Below are 15,234 nucleotides of genomic sequence, written 5' to 3'. Positions count from 1 at the left end.
AAATAACGTATTTCTCCTTAGATTGTGAATTTGCATGTTGGTGTATTTTCTCTATTTTATCTTTCCTTATACATGATATTAATTACGATTACGAGTGACACCTCTCTCACATAATTTAATATCATTTTGTTGATGTACCTTTGTGTTAGAAGTGATAAGTGATGATTTCTATATTTGTTAAGGGAAGATGATCTAACCAACTTCCTGACTTCCAATATGGCTAGCTGTAGCCTATAGATGCTCACACCGAGGTTGTTTTCTCATCATACATGCTACAAAGAATTGATAGAGTATGGTCCCCCATCACATTACAGATTGCATCTTAGGTAATTAAGGGGTGCAAATGGGTCAAGTTGAACCCACCGGTCATTGGACCCAACCCCAAAACCAGTGGATAATTTTAGGCCCATGCAGGGATATGAGTCAAAAAGTTCGACCCGAAATACCAAGTGGGTCAGGTCTGAGCCCTCTTAAAAGCAACCCAACCCCTTTAAAACACAGTTTTTAAATGAGTCCTACCTTACTGAAATGCCCCAACCCAAAACCAACATATACCCAATAAAAAATAGTCAAGTGCCTATATGACTTTTTCATTTTCTTTTGAACAATGCTATAAGGATAATTCATCACTTTTTTTTCCTAAGTATTATTCCCCAATCCAATGAGAATCTAACTGTACAATATACCAAAAGTAACATCAACAAACTAATCACTTGCCTTTACCTATCGAATTTGAACTCTTGGACGAGTTCCTTTTTATACCATCCAAATTGATTGCCACCGGTAATTGAATAGCGTAGAATATTGTGTAGAACTCCACTACTTGTGAGAATCTGAGAGTGCAATACACCAAAAGTCACATCAATAGATTAACCACTTGGCTTTACTTATAGAATTGAACTCATGACTGAGTTACTTTTTATACCATTCAAATTGATAGCCAACACAGATAAGATAAGATGAAATAATGTGTAGAAATGTGATAAGTGGTCCAATTTAGATTTAAATGGATCCAAACCTAGCTCATTAAATTCATGTGCCAGTTTTTGTTTTTTTTTAAATATTACCCAAATTTTATTATATTTGGATTTGGGTCCAAAATTCCGACTCAATTCTTAAACAGGTTAGGTCCAAGAGCCCCCTTCACCGCCCGAGGAGGAGTTCGTGTCTGATTAATTAGTTGGTGAAGTAATAACTTACTTAGGCAATGATCAGTAGCTGTTCCAAAAAGATGATCAGCCAGCTTGTGCAAGTCTCTAGTGATAACATGAACGGTTTAGATCCCTTTGGAAGCCTGCTGGGTTTGTCCAGGTGATCATTATCGTGTGGCCCATCTTGTGGGACCTGCATCAATGGCAACCTGCTACCTGATTCATGATGGGTATGCCACAGGTGACCATCATGGTGTGGCCCATCTAGTAGGACCTGCTTGTGAACGGTGCAGGTCTGGCTAGCTGCAGGATCTTAACGGTTGAGAAAAATTGATATAAAAATATATGTATGGACCATCTCTCGATTTGTGTGTATCTTCCTTGCAAATGGGCCATGCTAATCTTCTCTGTATTGTTCCAATTTTATCGGTTGTGAAGCGATGTGTAACGATTTTTTGCATCACCCTTGGATTGAAGCCACTTGCTACAAGTAATACTACAATGACCAGGATTGTTACAAGGCCTAGGTTGAGTGATCCTGACCGTTCACCTCATAGCCCCACCATGGATGAAGCATGCATCGTAACCTCAGTTGAATGTGGACCCTGCTGTATTTGGTCAAATGGACACTCTTTTTTAGTGTATGGTACAATCAGTGGGGTCCATCAGATTTCCAGTCTAGATAAGTAATCATGGGCCCACTTGCACAAGCTCAAAACTCTTGGTTGCTACCACATTGCAATCTCAATATCATGCTATTCTATTTACAAATTTAAATTTCATTACAGCAACAACAGCTGAAATAGCCACAACACATTGTTTCAAGCGAAAACACTTTTACCAACATGTCGTCCAGGTGCTAGTGCCACTCATCAGATGGGCAACACGTGTGTTGAATATTGACCAATGGTCTTTTTTTTTTCCTGACCGTCCCCTGTTTTTTTTTTTTTTTCAAGGTGGCCCTATCTGATTAGAATTGTATACACTAATTAAGTTAGCATCTGGTATATGGCTGACATCTTTTCTAAATCAAGATCTAGGCATGTGTAATGAATCCGGATTCAAGCAGACACTGGTGAAGGAGAAGCTGACATCATACTTGCGTGTCGATGAATACTGCAAATTAATGAAAATCACATCCAAATTTCACTAACACAAGCGTGAGATGATACCCTGGTTGAGAAATTAAGATTTTCATTTATGGGCAGAACTGAGATCAGATTTTGATAAGATGAAAGAAACTAATGGGATTTGTGATGCATAATCTTTCTTCCACCTGTTACTATCTGCAATTCCTCTCTTTTGACTTTTAATTTTGGTATGATATTTCTTTTTCTTTTTATTTTTTTATTTTTTATTTTTTGCTGGCATGACATATCATGCATTGAAAACACTTCAAACTAGTCTTACATATAGAGTTTGATAGTCATAAGCTTCTTCAAGCTTGATTCTTGCTCAATACAACAAATATATAAATAACATAAAAAGCTTAAGGAAAAGAGAAATGCATAGACCAAATTATGCTGACATAATCTAAACTACAAACTGAAAACCTGAGTATAATCTGCATAACTTTGGATGAGGGATCAAATAATTCTTCTGCATTAAATTTCAACACTGCGTCGGCTATTTTTCGACTGTGTCGGTTCTGCCGTGGATTAGATCGGACTCCCTTGTCAACTGACTAAGATTCAATTGTTAACAGATTTGGCTTCTAATTTGGTGGCATGATGAAGCTACAGAAATTAAATGAAAATGCATCGTACTTGTGCCTTTTCTCATACCTTAGTAATATAGATTTCAAGCATTTGAAAGCCTCGGTAATCCAACCCGGTGATAGGCATTATTCTTGGTCAGATCACCTGAAAAGTCACTCCCATTGGGTCCTTCATGGACACGATGAATAGAGCAGGGCACGGGATGACTCGACTCGGCAGACTCGTTCAGACCCAACTCGATCCGAATCGAGTGGGTGAGTTGATCTGAACCGAGTAGACTTTGTCCAATCCGAACTCAAACCAAGTCGAGTTCGGGTCACCCAATAACTCGACTCGACTCGACCCGAAATCCAACTCGGTACTGACTTGACTCAATCCGAAACTCACTCGTGTGTGTGTGTGTACATACTCAGATCTGACATTTCAGATGTAAGATGCCACGTAGTTGATGGAGAGGTTGTAATTCTAGCAAGTGCACCTAGGTGAGTTGTGATTTCAACCGTGGATACCCGCTGCACCCGACCCGAGTCGACCCGACTTGGTACTTGTGACCGTCTTAGACTCGGTCCGTATTAGACTATTAGTCCAGGCCTGACCTGGACTCGATGGGTCAAGCATTGTGGACTCAATACCGAGTCAGATTGAGTTTGGGTCAAGTATATTTCAAAACTGGATCGAGTCGGGTCAGCCCTAACTCGGTCCAACTCCACTCGATACCCAGCTCTAACGATGAATCAACGATGAATCAATTGAGGGACTTGAAAAGCTTGGCCAAATTTTTATGACAAATGGATGATCCAATTAGTGGGCTCTTTCCCTCCTCAAAAATAGTACCCTCGCACGGAAACTTTCACTCTTTAAAAAATACGCAACATAGTTTTTTAGAGAGACTAGTGAGGGTGTAAATACAACTATATTTATGAAGCAATGCTTTGGAATCTAAATGATTTAAAATTAGTTGGACTCAAATAGAGTATATGGAGCGTAATTGCAGTAACAATAAGAGAGAAATTATTAAGATTGCTAACTAAGAAGTAATCCAAAATGACCATTTTCTATACCTTAGGATCAATAATTCATAAGAGTGGAAAGATTGAAAAGGAAGTTGCCCATAGAATTCAAGCTGGGTGGAAGAAATGGAGATAAGGAGATGTGCCTCTAGAGTTTTATGTCATTGTCCTATACCACTCAAAATGATACGTTATCCATAATACCAATCATGCTTTATGGAACAAAATGTAGGGTAGTTAAGGAATAACATGTTTATAGTGTTAAATAGATACATTGTACTAATCTTAAAGGTCCATGAGATTCTACAATGAGAGAGAAGAAAGATGGAAGAGAAAAAAAATGAGGGAGAAAAGAGAGATAGCAAGAATGTGAGATGCTTAGGGTGTATTAAAACCACAACTCTTTGCTTTTATTCATAATAATAAAAATGTGAATGGGGCCTATGGGCCTTGTTACATGGATTTGGGCCCAATGGGCCTTATTCAATTATCAACCTCCTAAGATTTCCCCCTCAACCTGAAGCATCCAAATGAGACCCAGCTTGGAACAAGGGCTAAGAAAGGAAGAGGAGAAGGGTATTTTATAAGTGTGGTGAGTGGCGTTTTGACAATTTTTATGAAGTTTGAAGGCTAAGATAGTTGTGATTGGTTGAGGATGTGAGTGTGCTACTTGGCATCCTTCAATTGGTTGAGAGAGATGGTATATGATGTAAATTTGTGAGAGCCCAAGGGTAAACTGGTCATTCAAACCTGAGTGATATAATCGAGGTTGGGGCAGAATTCTCTCTCCTCTACTTTACCTGGTGGAGCATGGGTACCTCCCTGGGCTTCTTGTCTAGGTTGAGTGATCCTGACCGTTCAGACCCAACTCGATCCGAATCGAGTGGGTGAGTTGATCTGAACCGAGTAGACTTTGTCCAATCCGAACTAAAACCAAGTCGAGTTCGGGTCACCCAATAACTCGACTCGACTCGACCCGAAATCCAACTCGGTACTGACTTGACTCAATTTGAAACTCACTTGTGTGTGTGTGTGTGTGTGTGTGTGTGTGTGTGTGTGTGTGTGTGTGTGCATACTCATATATGACATTTCAGAGTTGAGATGCCATGTAGTTGATGGAGAGGTGGTAATTCTAGCAAGTGCACCTAGGTGAGTTGCGATTTCAGCCGTGGATACCCACTGCACCCGAGCCGACTCGGTACTTGTGACCGTCTCAGACTCGGTCCGTATTAGTCCAGGCCTGACCTGGACTCGGATGGGTCAAGCATGCTGGACTCATTACCGAGTCAGATCGAGTTTGGGTCAGGTATATTTCAAAACCGAATCGAGTCGGGTCAACCCTAACTCGGTCCAACTCCACTCGATGCCCAGCGCTAACGATGAATCAATTGAGGGACTTGAAAAGCTTGGCCAATTTTTTTATGACAAATGGATGATCCAATTAGTGGGCTCTTACCCTCCTCAAAAATAGTACCCTCGCACAGAAACTTTCACTCTTTAAAAAATACGCAACAAACTTTTTTAGAGAGACTAGTGAGGGTGTAAATACTTATGAAGCAGTGCTTTAGAATCTAAATGATTTAAAAGTAGTTGGACTCAAATAGAGTATACAGAGTGCAATTGCAGTAACAATACGAGAGAAATTATTAAGATTGCTAACTAAGAAATAATCCAAAATGACCATTTTCTATACCTTGGATGAATAATTCATAAGAGTGGAAAGATTGAGAAGGATGTTGCCAATAGAATTCAAGTTGGGTGGAAGAAATGAAGATCAGGAGATGTGCCTCTAGAGTTTTATGTCATTGTCTATACCACTCAAAATGAAGGGGCAAATTTTATACGTTATCCATAATACCAATCATGGTTTATGGAACAAAATGTTGGGTAGTTAAGGAATAACATGTTTATAGTGTTAAACAGATACATTGTACTAATCTTAAAGGTCCATGAGAATCTACAATGAGAAGGAGAAGAAAGATGGAAGAGAAAAAAAAAATGAGTGAGAAAAGAGAGATAGCAAGAGTGTGAGATGCTTAGGGTGTACTAAAACCACAACCCTTTGCTTTTATTCGTAATAATAAAAATGTGAATGGGGCCTATGGGCCTTATTACATGGATTTCGGCCCAATAGGCCTTACTCAATTATCAACCTTCTAAGATTTCCCCCTCAACCTGAAGCATCCAAATGGGACCCAGCTTGGAACAAGGGCTAAGAAAGGAAGAGGAGAAGGGTATTTTATAAGTGTGGTGAGTGGCATTTTGACAATTTTTATGAAGTTTGAAGGCTAAGATAGTTGTGATTGGTTGAGGATGTGAATGTGCTACTTGGCATCCTTCAATTGGTTGAGAGAGATGGTATATGATGTAAATTTGTGAGAGCCCAAGGGTAAACTCGTCATTCAAACCTGAGTGATATAATCGAGGTGGGGGCAGAATTCTCTCTCCTCTACTTTACCTGGGGGAGCATGGGTACCTCCCTGGGCTTCTTGTCTTTTAGTTGTTAGGAGACTCTGGCTAAATGGGCCTAGGTTTGAGCTTGAATATGGGCTTTGAATCTGTTTGGATTTCGGGATTTGGAAAGGTATAGCCATGCATAGATCAGCCTCATCCCAGGTGGAGTGTCTACATGGTTTTAGGCTTCCATCATTATGATTTTCTCTTGGATTTGAATTTTCAATTTAGAAATGAAATGAGATACGAGTTGTTGCTTTATTCTCTTTGTTTATTTCGACTTACTAATGCATAGAGATTTTCGGCATAATAGAAAACAAGTTTCATACTTTGCCTTAGGTAATGATTTAATATGATGTTTGGCTAATCAGTTGGTAGGAATTTGCCTTCAAGTGCAGCTTTCATACGCCCACAAGTAGAGATTCTTCATCTTCTTTACATTTCATGGTTTTCTTATAACATTTTTCACTAAATCAAAACATGTCATTTATTAGAATTTGTACAAACCTGATTTTTTGTAGATCTGGTAAATTCTTCCATCAAAGAAAACCTCGATATTTTCTCACTAATCAATAAAATTATCAGGTTATAGATGGCTTGAAAATTTAGGAACGTTCACTAAAAATTTTGTTTGACTTTTCTCATAAGCCCAAATAATTCTATCAACAAAGGACATGTTGACTTCACAAGAGACTTCAATTGGTTCTTCATCATCATTGTCATTATTTTCAGCTCTAGGATGCATCATTTTCAGTTGTTCAATCTTCTATCCGATTTAGATTTAGGGTTGTTGTTAGCACAATATCCTCGTTCACAAGTACTAGGGCTGAAAGTTGGGCGGGTTCAACCCGACCGACCGGTCATTGGGTTGGGCTTGGGCAGGATATATCGAGTCCGATCACGGGCTTAGGTTATACAAACACCAACCCGATAAAACTTGGGTCGGTCTTGGGTTGCCCGACCCAACCCGAACCCGAACAATATGTAAGTTATTTATAAATTATAATTGAGTATGGATATTCTGTGTTGAAGGCATAGGAAATTTCAGTGCTGTCGAGTCTCATTGGTCCACATCATTTCCAATGACTCAAGCTAATAAGATATGCCGGATTTCTCTCTCCCAAATAGATTGTGTGCTACACAACACGACTTTTAAAGGAATAGTTTTCCTATATTTTAGCTTGTTTGTTTAGGAATAATGAAGTTTTTTATGATAAATAACTACGTATATAATTAATAAAATTATAGATACAAAAAATAAGATGTGTATTGAAATATAATAGACTAATGTAATAATGAAAACATTAGCATGTATTTACCTGAACAACCCGACTAACCTGACCAAGCTCGCTTGGGTTGGGCTTGGGTTGAGAATTCCCAACCCGAGGTTGGGTTAGGGTTGAGGTATAGTAACCTTGGGTTGGGCTAGGGTTGAGCACCAACCTGACCCAACCCGCCCGACTTTCAACCCTAACAAGTACCACAGCCACTGTGATCCACTCCTCTTCTCTAAGCAGCCATCATGCAAATTGTAGTGAAGAGAGGTGCGATTTGACGGAGAAAATTGATGAATAAGCAAGTTACTTGATGTTTACACCTGCCCTGACACAACCTAGATTAACAAGCAAGAAGCCGTTATATGTTAGCACACTTTTACGAAAATGAAAGAGAAACATGTCCGCAGTAGGAAAAGACTGCAGATGCCTATCTAACGATGACACATATCTTGCCGAAAGGCCAAGCGCTTGGAGATGTATGCATCGTCAAAACCCAAAAGGCGGTCATCTATTGCATGACATGTGACCAACAAGCGCAAAGCACAATTTGACTCTTAACGTATAGAGGAAGTTTCACAAACCTGCCATAGCGGGACGTTCTGGGACTCTAATCCAAAGAGAGAGACTCTAGAGAATAGCCAAAAACCTTCTAAAAACCATGGAAAGCAGTAGGAAGTTATTTGAAGATAAAGAGATTGCCACACATGGTGGCACAATACTTGATGGACTCTAGAATCAAATAGGATATGGTTGTTACCTAATCAGAAGACTCTCAGACAAGGTTAGGAAAGGTTACGCGTAACCGCCACCTTTTCAAAATTATAAATTCAGCACTCAAAGAAGAGCTCTGAGCCTTGTGCTAATAGAATCAAACAAGCCTTCAACTTTACGTTGTTTTTCTCTTTCGTCTTCCATGAACATCTATTCTTATTAGTTTAATTCTAGTTTCCTCCACATTTGTCCAATGTACCACTGCACTATAAATATCCACAACCTCGTTATTGGATCCCTAGATTACTGAGTTATTACCTAGTATTCTCTAGTCAAGTCTTGCTAACTTCATGCCATGACCGTCTCATGACCATCCAGGTTTGGAGTACTATCAAGGCCATAGTCGTTTCGTCATTACAAACAATCGTCGGTAATCTCCTTTACTTATTTATTTTTTCTTTCGCTAATTATACTAATAAATTTGACAATAAAGCCATTATTATTTTTATTTGTCCATCTTTTATTGCTTTTATTGAGAAACATGATCTAAGCTATCATATTGAAAGAAAAGTCTCTGTCTACAACACAAATGACCTATTTGGAAGGAAATGGGTTAAAGAGGCTGCAACTATTAATTACAAATAAAAATATTGAGAGAAATAGGTTTTAAAAACACCAAGCAAGGGGGGTAATTTAAATTTCAAAAATGATTTCTTCCTAAGATAACCTCTTTAGTTAAATAGGCAACAAAGACTGCTGAATAAGTTTGGTAACGACTAAGTTTAATGCTTCTATAAGGAACTAATTAGAAATTAGAAATTTTTTCATATAATCACTCACCTTTAAGGCCATTGACCTATAATCGCCTGCTTTTTTAAATTTTAAATTAATAAGCTTATGCTTTGCACCATTAGTCATCCCAATGCCTGGCATCTAATGGCATTAGTATTTTATACAGTTTAAAATCTGTATTTTCAAAACTGGCAAAACTGCCCTCTAAGTAAACCAACTCTTTTACGAAGAGTTCAGGTGACTTCAATGGATTAAAGAGGTGGGCGGGATCCGTTACCATGGGGCCCACCTTGATGTGTGTACCTTATTCACGTCCTTCATCCCATATATTAAAACTTATATTAGGGCATTATCCAAAAAAATGAAGTAAATCCAAATATTAGGCGGACCATTTGTAAGCCCCGTATCCTATACTGTACCATTCTGTAGACTTTCGCGGTCTTTCCGGTCGAATTCTGGCAACTTTCGACCCTTAATTGGCATTTACGCGCGACCCTGCGTCACACGCCGTCAACCCGAGCCAACTCAAACCGAGACTTGTACCCTAGCGACCGCGCCGTCGCCGCGGTTCCGATACCGCGTCTCACGTGCCGAGGCGATACTCTAGCCAGGAGATATGGGCTAGCGTTTAGTGCGAGGAAAACGCCGTACGTTCGAATTCTGAGAGAATCTCTACTAGATGTCACCTCAATCAATCAATCAATCAATCCCATCATGTCAAATACATGTCAAGTACACATCACCTCTCACCCATCCCCAAGCAATCCCCAAAGTCAAAAAGTTTCTTACAAACCCATGCTTTTCTTACAACATTTATCCCTAAAGTCAAAAAGCTCTTACACACCCATCACTACCACATCCATCACCCATCCCTCTCTCTTTACAACCCTCTCTCCCATTTTTCTTCAACTCATTCCAAGCAACCAAGCATCACACGTCCAAGCCATTTCTACCTCCAAGAGAGCTTTGTTTGTGGCTCACTTCATACCCCCCTTATCCTCCATCTCAACCATCCAAACTCCATCTCCTCTGTTCGGATCGAAGCTAAGGAGCAAAGAAGCCATTGGAGCTAAGAAGAAAAGATCTAAGGTGGGTGATCCACCATTGATTTGCTATTACAAGGCCCACTTGTGATGGGACCCCCCTTTTCTTTTGTATGTATTGTGATCATGGAGGGCCCATAGTGGCGGGGCCCCTCCATCGCCATTTGATTTTTTTTTTTGTCGTTCTTTTCTTTTCTTCTCTCCCTTTTTCTTTTGTATGGTAATGATCATGATGAGGTGCGTGGACCACTATGATGTTGGCATCCAAGCCACCTACCGGCGGACCCCACCCATGTGGGACATACCATGATGTTTATAGGTCATCCCAACCGTCCATAGGGAGCCCACCTTGAAATGGCTAACCGTGGGTGTGGTTGCCATTGAAGTGTGATCTGACGTGGGCCCAGCTCCATAGTTTACGTGGTGGACTGAGTGAAAGATACATCGTTTCAACGCTGGACGCACCCAGCTCCATAGCTCAGGTAGTAGACTGAGTGAGAGATGCCTCGTTTCAACACTGGGCGTCTTGGTATTGATCCCTATGGAGGTGGCTAACATGGACTGTGTACTGACATGGTGTACTGACACGGGTGTTGGTGTACTGACATGGGTGTGGGCTGACGGTGGGGTCCATGGGACCCACCAACGTCATCCACCCACTTTGGTGGGACACACCATGATGTATGTGTTTTATCCAAACCGTCCATCGCCCTAGACGGTGGACCATGCTCGCGTGGGGCCTATTTCCACACTCAAATCCATGGCTCGCTAGCAGACTGAGTGGAGATACCTCATTTCAACGGTGGGCCCCCATGGCTCACGTGGTAGATAGAGTGAAAGATACCTCATGTAACACTGAGGTCTTGGCAGAGGGTGGCTGCCAGTGATGTGTGAACAGGCGTGGGATCCAGGGGACCCACCCACACCGTCCCTCCAGTTGGTGGGCCACACTTTGGTGTTTGTGTTTGATCCAAACCGTCCACCATCACTGGACGGTGGGAATCACACCCCACGTGTGGGGCCACTTTGGTGTATGCATGTGTCCATCCGGGATAGTATGTATATGATATTAATATATTATATTATATCATGTTTATATATTATATGGTATATTATATATTATAATATAATATAGCATATATGCATTTAACGTTGTGGTGGGCTCCACCTATGCTACTTTTAAAAAAACAACAGAAGCTGCACGTGTTATATATATATATATATATATATATCAATGCATAAGGGTGGGTCCTACGTGGGACCACCACTGTTATCTTAAATGCAGTAAAGGACTGCCCTATTAGACGTCAGCAGGTCTGCAGGACTATTGTTGTACTCGGCAGCAAGTGGACCCCCACCTCTAGCTGCCATGCACGGCAGCAAGTATCGTGGGTCCCACCTTTTCCATCCACGCCGTCTACCTATGGGACCCACCATGATGCATGTGTTGTGTACAAACCGTCCAACCATTTGAAATACCATTCTATGGCGTGAGCAAGGGATGAGCCAAATCTAAAGTTCAAGTGGGACCCACCATTTAAATAGTGGATCGTAATATCCACTGTTCAAACTTTTAAAGGCCGTGGTATAACCAATTGAGCTGATATTATTTTAACTCCTTTTATCTCTATGTTAACTTGTGAATAGGTTGGATCTCAAAAATATATGAGGGTGGGTCCGATTTGATATACTTGAGGCCCATTTGACTCGGCCTATTTGATTTGGCCCATTCGACTCGGCCCATTTGATCGGCGTATATGTTTAGGCCCATCTTAATGTAGTTATGGCCCATCCGTTGAGGCCCACCTTGATATATATGAAGCCCATGTTAGGAGGCCCATTTGATGTAACTAAGGCCTATGGGTCGAGGCCCAATAGGATGTACACAAGTCTATTACAATGTGTGACTCTACCATAGTTTTTGTAAGGACGTTTACGACGGGCTATGCCTTAAGAGCAATGTTGGTTTGACGTCCACATTGCAAGTATGGTGTTGGTTAAATATCCGCATTATGACTCTCCCTAGGGCCCATTGATAGGCCCGTGCATATAATGTGTAGGCCGTCTAAGCCCATATTCGTTATGAACTGCATCCATTACCATATAACATGTTTAGTATAGTTCCATGATTCATGATCATACGCATCATATGTATGCTTGATATAAGAAGTGACTGATCATAGGATATGCCTTCGGGCAGATTGTTTATGGGCTCCCGGATAGACAGTGCTGCCCTACATGAGTGTACGATATGTGCAGGACTGCTACATGACTGGATAGTGTGATTCATGCATTCGCATTATGTGATATGGTACTGTACGCTCTAGCGACATCAGGGCCGTAGCCTCCACAGGCGTATCGTGGTTGGCAGGATTGGATACCGAAAATCTTGTTCTACATGGGGTGCTATAGATATCCCTGGGTGAAAGTTCTTGAACCCTTATGGTACCAAGAGGTTACTCCAACGTCGAGACCGAGTGGGTGCATGAGCGCCGAGTGCTGATTACCAGATGGTTGCGCTTTTCACTGTGTAATGGTCGGTTGAAAGGGGGTGCGGCCTTACCCGCCCGAGAAAAGGGGGCAAAGCTAGGCTGAGTCTGACCAGCTCGAGGAATGAGTCCGCTATTGATGAGCCGAGCCCGATATTGACAGGCGGATAGTGAGGTCTTTTCCACTCACCTTATTGCGCCCGATAAGGCGACAATCTGGCTTGGAGTGTGCTAGACCCCAGTGATATTCCAGAGTTGAGTTGTATTGATATGTGGATTTAGATGAGGATTCGCATGCTTGAGTTGCATTCCACACTGCATGGCCTTGGTATGGCCCACATCATCCATGCCTCGTATTGCATAGCCTTGATATGGCTCATGGCATTCATGGATTCATCAGCATATTCCGCATTACTCTGATACTGCATAACTACTATCTTACACACACACTTACACCACCCTCTAAGCTTTACATAAGTTTATGCACGATCGTTGCGTGCAGGTGACGTTGGAGCACAGCAGCGCTGAAGCAGGAGCGCTGAAGCAGATCATCTTGGAGCTTTTTGTTCATTATCATTGTATTTACTTTTATGCTCATTGTACATTTAAAGTTTTTTATCATAGTAGAAATGTGATGGAGTTTTTGGTTGTTGTTTGTGGGTTATGCCTTTGTTTATGCTTATTATGAATCAAACTGATGTTGAAAATCCTCCTCATAGCATCCTAGGATCGGAACCTGGCGAATGGGCGCTGGGAGCCGAGAATGAGGTTCTACGGAGGCTGTCGGCGCCAGATTCGGCGATCGAGAATTTTGTGAGCCCGATTTCTGAGTTTGGGGCGTGACACCATTAGTACACTGGCCATTAAAAATCTGTATTTTCAAAAATAACAAAACTGCCCTCTGAGTAAAGTAAACCAACTCTTTTACGGAGAGTTCCGGCGACTTCAATGGATCCGAGAGGTTGGTGGGATCCCTGACTATGGGGCCCACCTTGATGTGTGTACCTTACATTCATGTCCTCCATCCGTATATTAAAACTTATGTCAGGGCATTATCAAAAAAATGAATTAGATCCAAATTTAAGGCGGACCATAGTACACTAGCCATGAAAAACATCTTGTGGGCCACAAAAGTTTTGGATCAAGATTATATTTTTATGGTCTCTTCATCCAGGTCTTTATGACCTTATTGAAAGATTGGATGAAAATAAACATTCTGGTGGACCCCATGAAGTTTTTAATGGTGGGGATTCAATCAAGACTATTTCTTGTATTATGGATCTGCTTTATTTTTTAAATCATGCGCTAAAATGAGTTTTCAATAGGGATGGAAAGCATTGATGTAAGGTACACACGTCAAGGCGAGCCTCACAGTCAGGGATCCCACCCACCTTAGTAGATCAGGGAGTCCACTGAAGTGGTGCCTTAAGATTGTGGATTGTCTGTTTTGAAGGTACACAGAAATTCAATACCATAGCTTTTCATTGGTTCAGGTCATTGCCAATGACACCGGCTCCCAAAATGCATCGATTTTCTCTCCCGAATATATTGCATACTACACAACAAAATTTTTAACGTGTGGAACTTCTTTAACACCACCATGCTTTATGTGTTAGATCCACACCATCCATCAATTTGTCTAGATCACTCTAGAGGACGTGCTAAAAAATGAGAACATCCAAAAGCTCAAATGGATCACACCACAGAAAGCAACATGGATTGAACAACGACCATTGAAACCTTCTTAGTGTCCACCATAAGGGTGTTTTGCCATCTAACTTCTTCATAAAGTTACACAGACCAAGATGAAAGGAATACACAAAAATTAGCTTGATCAAAGACTTCTATTGCCCTCAAAAAGTTTTCAATAGTATGAGTCAAATTCTCATTGTGTCATGTAATGTGGCCCAATTGAGATAGGGATCTACCTCATTTTTTGTTTCATACACTAAAATAATATGAAAAGATGGATGGACGGTGTGGATCTTACACAAACATTATTATAGGGCCCATAGAAGTTCCATATGCCAATACTTCTGGTTTTCTTCTCTTCCTTCAATGTGCTACACAGTGAACAATAGAATTTCTAGACGTGTGAAATTTACATGGGCCCCACCATGATGTATTTCTTAGGTCTACATCATCCTTCCATTTTTTCATATCGTTTTAGGATATGAACACTAAAACAAGGTAGATCCATATATCAAGTGGACCACACCACTCTTACTTTTGAAAATTTCCTGGAGCAATAAAAGGCTCAAATTAAGATGATAGTTGTGTTTTACCTTAATCCAAGTCTGTGTGAGCTTATGAACAGGTTAGATGGGAAATAAACCTCATGCTTGGCCCTATGAAAGTTTTAATGATAGTTTTTTTTTTAGTCTCCACTATTGTTAGTAGGGTGGTTCAATTGAGCTTTGGATTTGTCTCATTTTTTAACCCGTTCTCTCGAATGATTTTTAAAAATTAATGGACAGTGTGGATTTAATACATATATCATGGTGGGCCCAGAGAAGTGTTAGTGCATTTATTTGTACACCTATATGTTAATCATGTGGGTTTGTGTGTAGTGAGTCGGTTGTGCCCTTG

At 40.8% G+C, this 15,234-nt stretch overlaps 1 non-coding gene across 1 annotated transcript; it reads right to left on the bottom strand.

The window, feature by feature from the left end:
* Positions 1-1,494: 1,494 nt before the first annotated feature.
* Positions 1,495-1,600, bottom strand: LOC131238182 (U6 spliceosomal RNA). Its single transcript, XR_009167592.1, has one exon. It is a non-coding gene; the product is annotated as a U6 spliceosomal RNA (small nuclear RNA).
* Positions 1,601-15,234: the final 13,634 nt, after the last annotated feature.

This window comes from Magnolia sinica, chromosome 2, assembly GCF_029962835.1.
Source record: "Magnolia sinica isolate HGM2019 chromosome 2, MsV1, whole genome shotgun sequence".
Lineage (NCBI taxonomy): Eukaryota > Viridiplantae > Streptophyta > Magnoliopsida > Magnoliales > Magnoliaceae > Magnolia > Magnolia sinica.
This window is presented reverse-complemented; position numbering and strand designations above follow the sequence as displayed.